Consider the following 14,401-nt stretch of genomic DNA (forward strand, 5'->3'; position numbering starts at 1 on the left):
AATGGACTTGAAGCCTGTTTAACAGGAATGACTATTTGTCCTTGGTGCCTGCAGCTGTTGATAGAAATTGCCCATCTTGTAACACACACAGAGGTGTCGTTGTCATAACTAATTTGAATCATTTACCACTTTCATCAAAGACATCCTTTTCTTTTCTTCTCCTTCTGCAGTTTTTTATTTTGTTGGGACGCCACGGGCCACATTTCTCAGACGGTGTGTTTCTCAGTTTGAAGCGAGTTTAAACACGCTGTCTGCCTGCTCCTCTCCATTTTAGTACTGTTGTTGTTGTTGAGCTACCAGAAGTGTGTCAGTATGCACACTTAGGTATTCAGAGGCTGCAGGTGCATTGCCAAACACAGTGAAACGGTGGAATGTCGTAATGTTCAGTGATCGGCACAACCAACCTCTTCATCCCTGTGATGACCCTGTTTAGTGAGAGCTGTAGAGTATAGCCTGTGCGCACAACCTGTGAATTACAGAGGTGGTTTGTAGGCAGCTGACTAGAGAACAGTTTCAAAACACACAGGAAAGTAATGATTAGTATAAAGTTTGATGAACTGATGCAACCTTGAATAGCTGTGAATGTAACAGTTAGTTTTATTAAATCTCCACATTTAATGTCCTTTTATCCTTATTACGCCCCTCTGTAGCCCCTAATCTCTTTGCAGTGGCAGCGCAAGAGTGTTCAGCTGTTGTTAATTCACCACACCTGGTGGGAAGGCACACTAGTCTATGTCTTAGTGGTAGCATTATTATGTAATTTCAAATAAAACCGCTTCTTTGTGACATTCTGGTGTTAGTCTCCATATTTATGTTGCAGCTTTTGAGCCGGGTTGTAACATAAATGGGGGCTCATCCGGGATTTGGACCTCTTGCACTGTACTTCTCTTAGTTTTTACTATTCTTTTAGGTTTGGGAGATCAAGGACTAGGTTTGTCGTAACAATCCTTTTTTCCCAGTTGCAGCAGTAGGCAACCCACTAATTTCTTACTCCTGCTTAGCCCCAAACATCTCAAGGGCGGGTGTTTATTTTCGGATCTTTGTGTCCGCCCTTATGTACGTGGGATTCTGAGTTTTTCTTTTTTTTCCGAGATAAAGTTGACGAGTCAGGTTTTCAGGGCTTATCAGCAAAGCTGTGTTTTATTTTGAAGGACTGACGTCATAAGACTGTGCCGGCGTCAGAGTTTGCACTTTGAATGCCGTCTACAGCTGTGAGGGACACGCTCTGCTTGGCTGCTCTGGTGTGGTTTGCTTGTGTGTGTGTGTGTGAAAGAGAGGGAGAGAAGAAAAAGAAGGACAGTGAGGGTAAAAAAAAAGGCCCAGTGTTAAAAGGGTTATATTCATCAAACACCAATTTGCACATGCTTGCTCAAACTGCTCACAAAAACACAGACTCTCTTTCAGTCTTTCTCACACACACACACGTAATTGCACTCTTCACAGGTCTTAATTTTGGCAGCAGCCACAGTCAGGCTGCCTTCATTAGCGTCTGTCTAGACACAATTTATTACCAACTGTTCACTCTTGTTCTTTCGCCTTCTCTCCGCGTTTGTCTCGCTGCTGCTGGATATTCAGACGGTCTCCGGGTGTGTGTCTGCGAGTGTGGTGAGGCTCTAGTCGGTGAATCTGTCTGTCACCCCTTCTTCATGTGGGTGTCATTTTCCTGCTTTGTCCCCAAAGAGGAAGTCAGACTGTCTGCCTTGTCTGTCACTTCTATCCACCCGTGTGGGAGTCAGAGTGGGTGTGATGGTTTGTGAGCCAGGCTCGGTTTTTGACCATGACCTTTTACTAAAGCCGTATGGTAGAAGTTCACCGAGCCAAACATCCCCAACCGCAGCCAACCTGACACTCCTCCTCACTCTCTGTGGCTCTGCCAGCTCTGGCCTCGCAAACAGGCAAATGAAACAGAAAACAGAGTTTATGGCTCTGTCGTCTATGCACACAGAAAGCCGGTTCATTGGCTAGAACAGGTCTCTCCACACCAACTCAGTACAGAAGACTGAGTCTGAAAGTTTTGACCTACCAACTGAATCAGAAAAAAACCCCACTGTGATGTATGTTCCTCACTGTAGCTTGTTAACCAGGCAGTGTGAACATAACAACTCCACTGCAAATTATCCTTATCTACCCGTATCCTGATCCTCACGCACGCACACTCAGGATGTGGTGTGACAACATTCCTGGAGATATGAAGTTGTTCACAGAACAATATGTTCTTGCTTATGATTAGCTCTTTGATGTGTGTGTGTCCCAATCAGGGCTGACTTTATAGGATTTGCCCACATGCTGGTGGCTTTGCTAAAGGTCATTTTAAGGATATGACTTTCTTTTTTGAAACGCACAACAACGAGAAGCACAGCGAGCAAATGGCTGTAGAGAGATGCACAGCAGACAGGCAATCTAGACGGAAAGACACTGGTGAAGATAACCCTGTCATTTAGCACCACTCCTGCAGCAACCTGCTGTTTTATATGTGTGTGTGTGTGTGTGTGTGTGGGTATGGGTATGAAGCTTGCTGCCCTAACTTGAAAAGACCTCTGATTCACGGGTGACTAAGTACTGGAGCAACTCCAGCAAGGCTACTATACTCACGCCATACAGGCTCGCACATGCTGAGGGTTGTGTGTGTGTGTGTGTGTTTGGCAGTAGGTGAATGTGCTAGTGTGGTTAATGTGATTATGCTGTGTGCAAAGTCGATAGGTACTGCATCAAGTAGGAAGAAATGCAGGTATCAGCTTGTGCACACACGTGGATTTGCAGGAACTGGACAAGTGTGTGGTTACTTTATTGCACTTAATTGCTGTATATGGATAGAAATGTGTGTGTATGTGGGTGTGTGGACATCGTAAACATACTGTATGTGTGTGTTTTGCAGGTGGAACACTTAGATGTGGAGCCTTTGAACCTGATGTTTCTAAGACGAGAGCTCTTTAGACAGTTTTTAGAAAGGTGCCGTTTACTCAGTGACCTAATGATCTCATTGGTTTTCCACCATCTGACCTCATGTTTTGATTGGACCATTTTTGTAGCATCTATATTTCATGTCAGAACTGTTCGGATGCTTGCTCATATTCTGGAGCTGGTCACCTAAAATAATAAAAATGCTAAATGCCTTATTAACGTATTCAGCAAATTTGGCTTTTTGCTATTTCATCTTTTCACTGCACCATTAGCAACATGCTAACAGCACAGTGCTGTGTTGGTGTTGAGGCCAGACACTAACCTCTCTCTCTACCTATGCCTGTCAAACCAGCCCTGCTTCATTTCCTTTCTCACCTTGTCTCCCTCAACCTGTCTTTGTTTTTTTCCTTCTATTTTCTCTTGTCATGACTAGAGGCCATTTACTCGATCTCCTGCCACCCTCCCGTGCCCATCTGCGTCTTCATTTCTGCTGCTCTCCGCCTCTGAGCAAAGTCTGTTGCTTCACCCCTCTGTCTCTCTTCTCTGTGCTGGTTAATGTCAAAGGAAGATACTCCCACTGGTTAACCTTTACAGACAAAAGATAAGCATCGCTTTCTAGCCCGCTCTATCTCTCACTCTATCTCTTGCAACTTGGCCTGTTTTCTTTCACTTTGTGTCAGACTTAATCTGTCATCGTTTCAATTTAAATATGTTGATTAAATGTGCGGTTTACTCCTTTTTGTTATTTTGTCTTGCCTCCTTCCTGTCTTTAATCATCTCTTTCTCACATCTGCCCCCTCTTCCCCCTCACATGTAATATCAGTACAAAATCAAATGATTATATGAAAGGTTGTGACATTTTTTGTATATGTCATGAAAGACAGTCTATTCTTGCAACTATTCAGCCTGCAAGTCAAGCAGGCTTGTGTGGTTTTTTTAAGGTGGCACTACTAAAAAAAAAAACTAAATTGTTGCTGATCTACCTACATATACACACACACACACACAGAGCTGTTCCACCTTTACACTGGAGCCAGCTGTGGCTCCTGAGGGGAGTTCGCCCTTTGACCTTGAGTTCAAAGGTTTGGGGGCCTTAGCCACCAGCCTCTGCAAGATCAGGCTGAGCCAGCTGTTTTTTGCTGCACAAGCTGCTCTAGGCAATGTATACTACGTTGGTTCAGCGTGGACGTGCTCAGCAGGGAAACATATGGAAGCTGAAATGTGTGGGCGTGTTATGTGTTGCAGCCCTGCAGGTAGAATATCAGAGTGTGAGGAAGAATGATTGCAAAGGTGGAGAAAGAAAGTGAGATTTATTGGACTGTAAGTTTTTTGCACACATTGATCAACAAGACAGTGGAAAAATGCATATCCATACACATGTGTGGTCCTTACTGAAGGAAAGAGGATGCAGTGTTTTTTGTCTGGAAGTCAAAGGTCAAATGTTAAGGAGAAAAAAGGGTGGGGGCGAGAGCAGGCAAGGTAAGATATGAGTAAGAGGACTAGTGAGGCGCAGACATTTAGCTCGCAACCATCGTCGACAGCCATTTGTTAAAAGAGGGGGTATTTAGTCCGTTTTGTGGATCTGAGTATACAAAAAAGACAGAATGTGTGTGCGTTGTGTACAGTCATGCCTGTTTAGTGTTTGAGCACATTGCAGGTGCTCTGTGTTCTCAGGGTGTATGTGGAGGTGTGTGTGTGTGTGTGTGTGCTGGGGGTGGGGAGGTGAACCAGAGTGCCACCTGTTCTCAGTCATGTGGCCCAGCAGTGACACTGTGAATCACTGAACAGGCGGCACATGAGGAACACACACACAGATGGCCACAGCGCTGGTCCCGGCCCTGCTGTGCATTTTGGCTGACACTCTCACACTGTGGTTTATCAGCCGCAGAATGACACATCGACACGATGACCACAGAACATTCAGCAAACGTCACGCGTGCATAATTAAGACAGGTGCAGAGAATAAAGAGTGAGCACTGTGAGTTTGCCTTTAGCAGGAGAACAGTTTTCATTTTTCCAGTTCTTCAGCTAAAGAGCTGATGAAATGATGACCGCTGATTCAACTCACACTGGAATGTCACATGTGTTTAACCTAGTTTTGACAGTAGGTGAAAATAGAATCACATTGCTGCTCTCGGGGGGGGAGACTAAATTCATTTTGGGAGTAAAGTCTTAAAATGACAGTGATTTATTTATTTATTTGTCAAAATTCTCTTTTGAGCAAATGAAGTGTCCAGCTCCATATTCCTGATAACATTATTAATGTTGACACCAGACTGACTCGTGGTCCCCCCGTTGTGGTTTCAGGAGCTGAGAGGTGTCATGGTGTCCGGTGGATGCTAAAAAAGAGGGACTACATCACCTCTGATCTCAAGGTAGGACTCTTTAAACATATACTTTCTTCTCTGATCCACAGTTTCTAACTTGGTGCCAGTTTTCACATAACCAAGCAGTACTAAGTACAGTACTGTGCAAAAGTCTTGAGCCACCCCGCATTTCTTCATACTTTGCTTCCTAGGAGCCAGGCTCTGTTTTCATTTCTGAAGTGGTCTTGTGCAATAGCTTTCCATGCTTTCCGAAGATCATTCAGTTTATATATATATATATATACACATATATTTGTAAGCCACTTAACACTAAACTATGAATCATTTAAGAAAATAAAAAGAAAATAAAAATGCACCTTTTCTTTCGTTGACTTTCCAAAAAAAGTGAAACATAAGATAAAAATTATATTTCTGCACCAACAAGGTGATATTGAAACAGCTATTAGCCAAAAACTGGGGATATATCAACTTGATGTGCAGTGTTTTTTTTGAAAAATTTGAGGAAATTGGACAAGCAGGGGACAAACGGACAGGCAGTGGCAGGGCCTAAAACAGCATCTTAAAGTCATGCCTTTAAGAAACAAAGACAAATCCTGACAAGAGGACCTCAGAGATGCATGTGGCCCTTCATTTGATCCATCTAATGTTCACTGAAGCCTCATCAGAAATGGTGTCAGGGGAAAAGTGGCTGCCAAGAAGCCATTCTTTGTGACCATGGACAAAGGAAGAGAAACAGGAAGAAAGGGCTGAGTTATGCAAAATTACGCAAAAACTGGATTGAAAAGTGGCAACAGGTCTTATGAACTGAAGAATCCAAGTTTGGCCAGAGAAGCGATATGACACTGAGTGCAGACAGCCATCTGTAAAACTCGGTGGAGGCTCTGTCGTGTTTTGGATTTGCATTTCAGCCTGCGGTGTTGGGGATCTTGTCAAAATCGATGGAATTATAAACACAGAAAAGAACCATCAGATTTTGATCCACCATCCAAAGCAATATGAAAACTGTGTGACTGAAAAGGGCTTCATTTCTCAGCATGACAGTGATCCCCAAAACACTCCCAATGCAGTAAAAGTATACCCGATGTTTTTAGAAGCAATGTGGGATCATCTCGACAGAGAACAGAACAAAATCAGAATCACTTTTATTGCCAAGTTTTAAATAAATATAAAGAAATGAAGCGTTGCTCAAGACTTTTTCACAATGTTGTAAAATATACTACAGCTGTCCTTCATAAACTATACTCTGCTTTGTGACCTCAGCATTTAACTGACTTTACCCAGTTATGTAACAGATAAAGGCTATAAAAAATTAGGGTAAGTAGGTGAGGCAGGTAGAGGAGTAGGTCGATGTGTGAAAAGAGTGAGTAAGAGAGCAGTAGGAGTGCACATTAGACACACACACACACACAATCATTAATTATGAAGGAGGTGAGTTGCAAAGTCACGGGTGTCAGTGGATTACTCCTCTTTTATGATTTCTCATACACGCAAACACCTTTTTATGCTTTTGAACTTTGTGTGTGCCGTAAGTGCTGAACGTGCATGCTCTGTAAAAGTTGCTGACTCAGCCATTCAGCTCATATCAAAACCACATTAGAGAGCGAGAGATCAACGATTTCGTTTTTCATTCTGTTAGCAATCAGCGAGGAAGCTGTGATTAGCAAAATTCTCCGTATCTCACTGACAGTTTCATTTACCGAAAACTTTTCCCAACCTCCAAAGCAGTTTGGGTTATGATGTAAATGTCGTATTGCTTTACGCTATGTAACCTTCAACAAAACCTCCCCGGTTACCCCGTGTTGTAATCACATTATAATGTCACTGCTGCTGCTGCACGCTCATTTTTACACCACTGGACGGTTGCTGTCTGGTTAAACTCAATGTTGTAGTGCAGTGTGTGAGTTTTAGCAGCAAACATCAAAGCAAAGTTATCTGCAGGGACATGTGGCTTAGCCTTAGTCTCCATGATAGGAAATTGACTAGTTGGGACAATCTGCTGAAAATGTATTCCTTTACATGCGCTCCTAACTTTGTAAGCTCCTTTACTTTTCACCGAGTATAACTTTGGGGGGAGGGTGAGTATATTAAGCACGACTGGAGTTCTTAGCTTATCATAGCACCACAGTTGGGATTAGCTGGTTGTTTGGGGAACTAAGGGAAAAACCGGGGCTCCCTATCAGTCGCTCTCTCCTCGAGTAAAGGCCCTAATTATCAGGGCTGCAGCGCTCCATTCAGCCAGCTATATGTGGGTGTGCTTAGGCAGTCTCTCAGTCTGACTGCCTGTGTGGCTCTCTGTCTCCTCGCAGTGTGAGTGTGCGTGGAGGTGATTATTATAGTGTCTGTGGGTCTCTCGCTGTACCCAAAAGCTGACTCACGTTATGCCACATGTACACACGGACATACGCGCGCACAGTCCCACACACAATCCTACATATCAGAGGCTGAAAAGTACCATCTGTACCAGGGACACAGTCTCCTACACCCAGGCTCACACACCCTCACACACAGACGCATAACTTCACTTGCTACTCTCAAACTTTCTTTCTAGACCCCGTCACTGTTATAAGCTGTTTATTTTTCAAACATGCTTGCATGCGTGTGGCTGGCATGACAGGAATTTGGGGTCTCACACCCATAAAGTAGGTGCTGTATATATTTGGAGTGTGAGAACTGCTCCGTCCCCATCCCTGATCTCTTTAATTACACACACAAAGTCTCACACATGCACACATGCCTGCATTTCTTCCACACACATAAACACATGATTGTTAGCCTTGTACCAGAGCTGCAAAAACAGTGCTTTGCTTTTTTTTTCTTTATTGTCCCCTCCTACCACACACACACACACACACACACACACACACACACACACACACACACACACACACACACAAACACACACACACACGGGACCCTGGGACAAGCTGTAATTCCTCAGCTTCACTTGTTGTGGGAGAAGAAGTATGGGAATTCAGCTCATATATATTTAATCTTTTCAAACTCTTATTATATGGGTGCATGTATGAGAGGAGCAGCTGGGGGAAACTGTGTTTGTGCAGGGGCAGTGTGTGTGGCACACTAAAGTCCCACCCGTGCCCACATCAATCAGCAGTCCTCTTCCTGTTCACTTTTGCAGGATGATGTTCTCTCACCGCACTCTTTGGTGTGCACTCACTCGAAACAACACTTTAGACAGTAAACACACTGTAATAGAATAGAGTACTGTACTAATCTCACACTAGGAGCAATATGAGAAAGCAGACTCACCAGTCCAAAAAAACACAACAAAAACCCCCAACAGCACAATATTTCCTTAAAGAGGAATGGCTGGGGTTTATATGGTGCTTCTAGTCTTACTGACCATTCAGAGTGCTTTATCTAGCACACATCCATGGCCAACAGACTCCACACAGAGAGGGTTTGAACCAGGAACCTTCTTTCTGTAAGGCAACATTGGCCACTCTGTGGCTGGACTTAAAGAGGCATCCCTGTTGAGCTAAATAAATAGCATTTAGTCAACTTTAACCACTGTAATTGTGAACAGATAATGTATAATTCAGTACTCTGTGGTGGATCATTTACAACTGGAGCAGTACAAGCCTTAGTAGCATCCAAAAGACATGCTAAAATGTGTTTCATCACATCAGATGTATAATTAATATGTAATTGGACATTATTGATGTGAACTTTGGTGTGGACCCTTACTGCTATTCTTGGTGCAGCCATTAATGCTTCCAAGCTCCTTGCACAGTACTGTACGTACCATAAACACAGGCTTTAAGAAAAACAATCCATCCATATAAGCACCACTGCCTTCAAGTACCATAAAGACCCCCTCTGTGCTGTGTCCCTCCCCGTTTTCAACACAAAACACATTATTGAACAGTCTTTGTCACTTCACAATAGACATCTAGATCCACCCGGTAGGACACGCAGCACATGCCATGCACTTACTTCACCAGGGGCTTGAATCTAGCACACACTTTCTCTTCTTGTCACTTTTCACTGCGAGCTAATAAAAACAAAAATGCTTCCACTCATTTAACGTTGTGTTAGGAAAATGGAACAGGCAGCAGGAGACTGATATACTGTAAATTCCAGAAGTTTTCCTGACCTACATAAATTAGCCAACTTTACTTTAATTAATAAAAATATACTTTTCACTAGATTTTATGAGGTTACTGTTAATTGTACGGAGAAAATGTTTACTTTTTACTTATTGCTTCGAGTGACGTTAACATAAAGCAAAAGAGCTGAAGCAAAGGAAACAATTACATTGTTCCACCAGTAGGAGGAAACAGACTTGGCGCTACATTGTGTCAAGTCTGCCAAAAAGAAGAAGATGTCAATATCTGACCTCCCAAATCCGCTTCTGGATGGGTCAAAAATTCCCATAAACATATTCCTAAACTTTGTGGAAAGCCTTCCCAGAAGATTTGAAGCTGTTGTAGCTGCAAAGTGTGGGAGAATGGGATGCTCTCAAGTTCGTATGCATGTGAAGGCAGACGAGCGAATACTGAATGTTCATCCAAATCCGATGTTACATTCTGTTTGTCTTTGTTTCACATGTCACATACAGTGTAAGCAATGTACCGGTCACCGAAATTTGTATCTTTGCCGTGATTTTATTGGACTTACCACTAAATACGAAACGAAGAATACGAAAAGGTTCTGCAGGGCTGGCTAGCACCAATTCAAGCTTGTGCTTGAATTTTGCCCATTTTTATGGCTCTTTTTATCTTTTAAGGAACAGTAAGGTAAGTTATTAAACTTGCAATAAGTGTTTAACTTTGTTTCTCAGTGCAGCCGACAATATTTAATGATAAATGGCTTTTATCTGTGTCAACTTGCCGAGGTTGACACAGTGAATGCAGTTTGGCCCTCCAGGTGTTACAGCAGGTGAACTCCATGCAAATACTGACAGTACTGATAGTGTCAGCTACAGAGGCAACTCTACATGAAGCTTGTTACAGCCACGCTGGCTGGTTAATGAATCATCATATTTGACTCTAAGGATTTAAATATCATTTGTAGATACATGGTTGTTTCTATAAGTACTGACCTCTCTGTAGGATGTTCACTCGTTATAATACTGAGCTTGCATGGCTGAAACTATTTCCTTGTTCCTATTTGGATGTCGATGAACTCGCCCTGTTTTGAGTCAGAGTTCTAAGAATCTAAATAGTACACAGTGGAAGTTGTTTGGTTGCTTTTAAAGAGGCTTGTGAGAATGAAGAGGCCTGGGGTCTGTTAATGCTGCTGACTGTCACTGATGTAGCTGCGCCCGTCTCATCAAATCCTCTCCACCCTGACACGGACACGACTGACCGTATTTCTGAGAGAGATATTTTAATGGATGATCCCAAGAACCTCCCCAGAGTACTTTCCCTGAAGCTGTGAAAAACACTTTCATATTTATCTGAAGACTAACGCTTAGATTAAGACAGAAAAGAAGAGACTTCTGTCAAACCTGCACACTTTTAAAGGTACAAGTTTTTAGAACTTGAATGCAACTAAATAAACGTCTTAAAATCATCACATGTGAAACCAAATGATGATTTCTGACTTATTATGTGTGAACAGGGACAGCTTAGTAGATGTACATGTATTATGTTATGAAAAAGTTTCACTTGTATCTTTAGGTCTTTTTTTAAAATTATTGATTTCTGAAGCACTCAAAAAAGCTGAGTAATAATTATTTACTATTTTAAGGCCATTGGTTGAGGTTAAGGCTTATTAATTAGAATTTACAGTGTAGCCTCAGCGATTTGCACCGAGGCTAGGAGTGGTTTCACAATGTTCAGATTTTATTGTTTGTTTGTTTGTTTGTTTGTAGTCTGTTCTCTTTTTAGAATTGTTCCGACCATAAATAAACTGTGTGCGCGTGTATCCATAAGTCATCGTCTTAGCATCATCCATGACACACTCCCGTCCTCCCTGCGGCAACTAATTTTGCCTCCTGTTATCCTGCTGAGGCAGTGCTTTCTAAATATAACCTGTGTGTGTTTGTTGGGTTTGTGATGCATACTGTTGGTTGCACCAGTGTGGCTCTTTGGCATTATTATAGAGAACAGGATGGTTGCTTTGGCAAGGAATGGCTGGAACAAATGTTTCCGGCCTTGGAGAGACCTGTTTGTAGTTTTCAAAGTCTTGTTTGGCTACCTTTGAGCACGTGGCATATAATTCTTGTGCTGTCTGTGCACACAGTCAAATCACTGTCATCTAGTAGGCACAACCAAGAAATATATTAAACTCATAAGTCAAGGTTTTATATGGCAAAGCCATGAGAACTATGTTTCAACAAATAAAAAATACAGTAGTTCTATATTATTGAGCCATAAAACACTCTGTACATCTAACATATCTATAAGCACCACATCAGGTCCATCCACAGACCTTCCACGCTATAAACACATTTATGCTATATTTATGTAGCTATCTAAAGCACAAACCTCACATCTCATAATGAAGACATTGCCCACCTTCACTAAATAACTCAAAGCACAAGAGCATTCAATCACTGGCCACTCAGTAGTTACACACATTCAACTGTATGCTAATGTGAATATCTAATCAGCCATTTATGGTCAAGATGACCTGATGAAGTAGATGGTTAGGAAATGCAATTGTTAGTGCCAGACAGGCTGCTCTGACTGCTTTACAAACTACCAATCTACCACATACCCAAAGTACAGAGAATAGTCTGAAAAAGAGCAAATAGCCAGTGAGCAGGGGCAGATCTAGAGGGTAGTTATATGAAATGTGTATACTTTATTTGAATCGTTTTAACTATATGCAATACCTGCATATGTGGGTTTTTTAAAAGGGTTGATTTTGCCACCCTAAGGGAATTTCTCTACCTCAGCCCCTGCCAGTGAGCTGCACTTCTCTGTGTGAAAATTCCTCATTTGATGTCTGAAATTAAAGGAGAATGGCCAATCTTCTTAGAGCTGACAGGAAGGCAACAATAAGTCACTTGCTACAAGCAAGGTATGCAGAAGAGCATCTCTGAATGCACAACACATTGAAACTTGAAGCCGATGGCCTGCAGCAGCACAAGACCACACTGGGTGCCACTCCTGTCAGCTGGAACAGGAACCTGAGGTTGCAGTTTGCAGCAGTTTTGAAGGAAAAAGAAGGGATCTAACCTGGTACATAAAATCTGAACCAAATACCACAAATTTAAAGTTTACTGAGCACTTATTACATGTTTACCATCTTTGTAACTGTGTTATTAATAAATAGTGTATTCTAGTCAGGTTGAGGGCAGGCTGTATCATTTTAGAAAACTGTTGAGTCTAACGTAACAGACTGTCTGTTCTCACTGTAACAATGTGCAAGTTGCCCAAAGAGAAGAAACCATTCTATCCTTTCAGCAGTGGATCTGTGAGGCCAGTAGTTTTCTTATTATGGATGTACAAGAAATCCAAGTCACAGGCAAAAATGTACTCAGACTAAAACACTGCGATAGTCTGTCTTCCTGTGGGTAATATGAAGTGAGGGGCGCTTCCTCGTCCAGAAATAGACCGAGGCAGAGAAATAGCTGCTGGCTGTGCTGGAGTCCAAGCGCTGGTCACGAGTCTGCCTGAAGAAAAAAAAACCCTCCGGAGTTAAAAATAAAAAGGTACAAAGAGAAATAAACGGGCCCGGTACCGGCAGTCGGATCTAACGCGAGCTTACCCTGGGATTCCGGGGGCGGGGATTGACGTCACGTTCTCTTTAAACACAGCTCAGCGCAATACGAGCTGTGCCCGTCAGCTTCAGTGAGAGAGCTTCTTTGACGCGGAGAGAAACACGGAGAGCCGTGCGAGCGGAGCTGGGGCTTGACAGCAGAGACAGCCATCAGACACGGAGTAAAATATCTGAACGAGCCCATCACGGACACCGGAGACGCTCTCCTGCTGTCAGGAGGCTCAAGTTTCGGTTTTTTTGTTCTGTTTTTTATTGGGAAAGGAAACGATAGAGACCGACAGGGATTATAGGACTGTAGCTGCTCTGCCGGCTGTTCGAGTTTCTATGCACACTCGGAGCTCTAAACTTCCAAACACAGCGAGTGTAAAAGGCTGCTGTGACTGACAGCGAGGACCCGGATACTTCATTCATATTTCATTCAACAATTTATTTCCCTTCTGCTGCGACTGTTGGAAGCTCTGCTGTGACCGGTGAGTGCCGGGGCTGGTGGGAGGAGGAGGGGGATTTAAAAGTCCAGGCGACTTTGTTTTGGTTGTAATGAGGGTGGGTTTTGGGGGGTGAAAAGAAAGTTTACTATGAAATAGCCTCGTGTGGCATCACTGGGCGATACCATAGCCGTACTGTCATGTTCGGCTACTGATCCATTGATTGATTCGGAACAATGAGCGCATTATCGGAACTGGCTGAGTGGAACTGTCGATCGTGTGTAATCGATGAGGTGGGGGAATTTCGCTGTGTTTTTCTCAACCACGGGTGGCTCCCTTTAATCCCACGCGTGTAGGCTGGGTCTCAGTTCGCCGAATTGTTTTCGTCATATTCACGTTTGAGCGTCTTTACCGGACCCGGTTAATCATTCGGCGCACGTGGGCTTATTTCTGCTAAATTGGCGATAGGATGGGAATCTGCGGTTTTTTTGTACTTAACACGAAACCTACTTCCCCAACTTTTGTCCTGAAGCTAGTCTGTGCGTGCAGACAGTGTGTGATGACAGCTCCATCCACGGTAACGCGACCACGGTCCTAGTTCCGTTTCGCGTTGCCTTGAAAACTCATGATCATGCCGTGGCTGGAAAAGGGGAAGGGGAGTTAGAGGACAGAAAACTGCTTGTGTAATGAGATCTCACGCCATTGTGTGTCTGTGTGTTGGAGAGGGGGGTGGGCAGGATCACCGAGGTCGGCAGCCGTATAAAGTGAATGGATAGCTGCCTCCCCCAACCCCCAAAATCACCCTCCAGTCATAGTTACGCACACAAAGAGCTTGATTGAAAGGAAGTGATTTGCATCACCTCTGTTTTTTTTTCGAGGGGATGGGTGCTGACCTTAAAGTCTGAGTTTCAGGGTCAGATAGTCCACTAAAGTCTCTCTGCGTCTGGCCCGTGCGTATACGTGCGCCTTGGCCGCCTTACATCAAAATAACGACCCAGTTAACTCGTTTGGAGGAGTGGTTGCAAGCGTTTGAAGTATCATAATGAGCTATTGCAT

General features: G+C 43.2%; 1 protein-coding gene across 7 annotated transcripts in view; it reads left to right on the forward strand.

The window, feature by feature from the left end:
* kdm6ba (lysine (K)-specific demethylase 6B, a) overlaps window positions 1-14,401 on the forward strand; it is a 50,547-nt gene that overhangs the window by 15,743 nt on the left and 20,403 nt on the right. For 5 of the 7 annotated variants that reach the window (XM_082526487.1, XM_082526482.1, XM_082526484.1 and 2 more), the window contains exon 2: window positions 5,209-5,276. The gene's annotated coding sequence lies outside the window, so the exon portion shown is untranslated. Of the gene's footprint in view, window positions 1-5,208; window positions 5,277-12,966; window positions 13,391-14,401 lie in introns of those variants that run through there. The other 2 variants (XM_082526485.1, XM_082526483.1) reach the window with 1 other exon arrangement.

The sequence above is a fragment of the Aulonocara stuartgranti genome (assembly GCF_965226115.1).
Source record: "Aulonocara stuartgranti genome assembly, chromosome: 3".
In the NCBI taxonomy this organism is placed as follows: Eukaryota; Metazoa; Chordata; class Actinopteri; order Cichliformes; family Cichlidae; genus Aulonocara; species Aulonocara stuartgranti.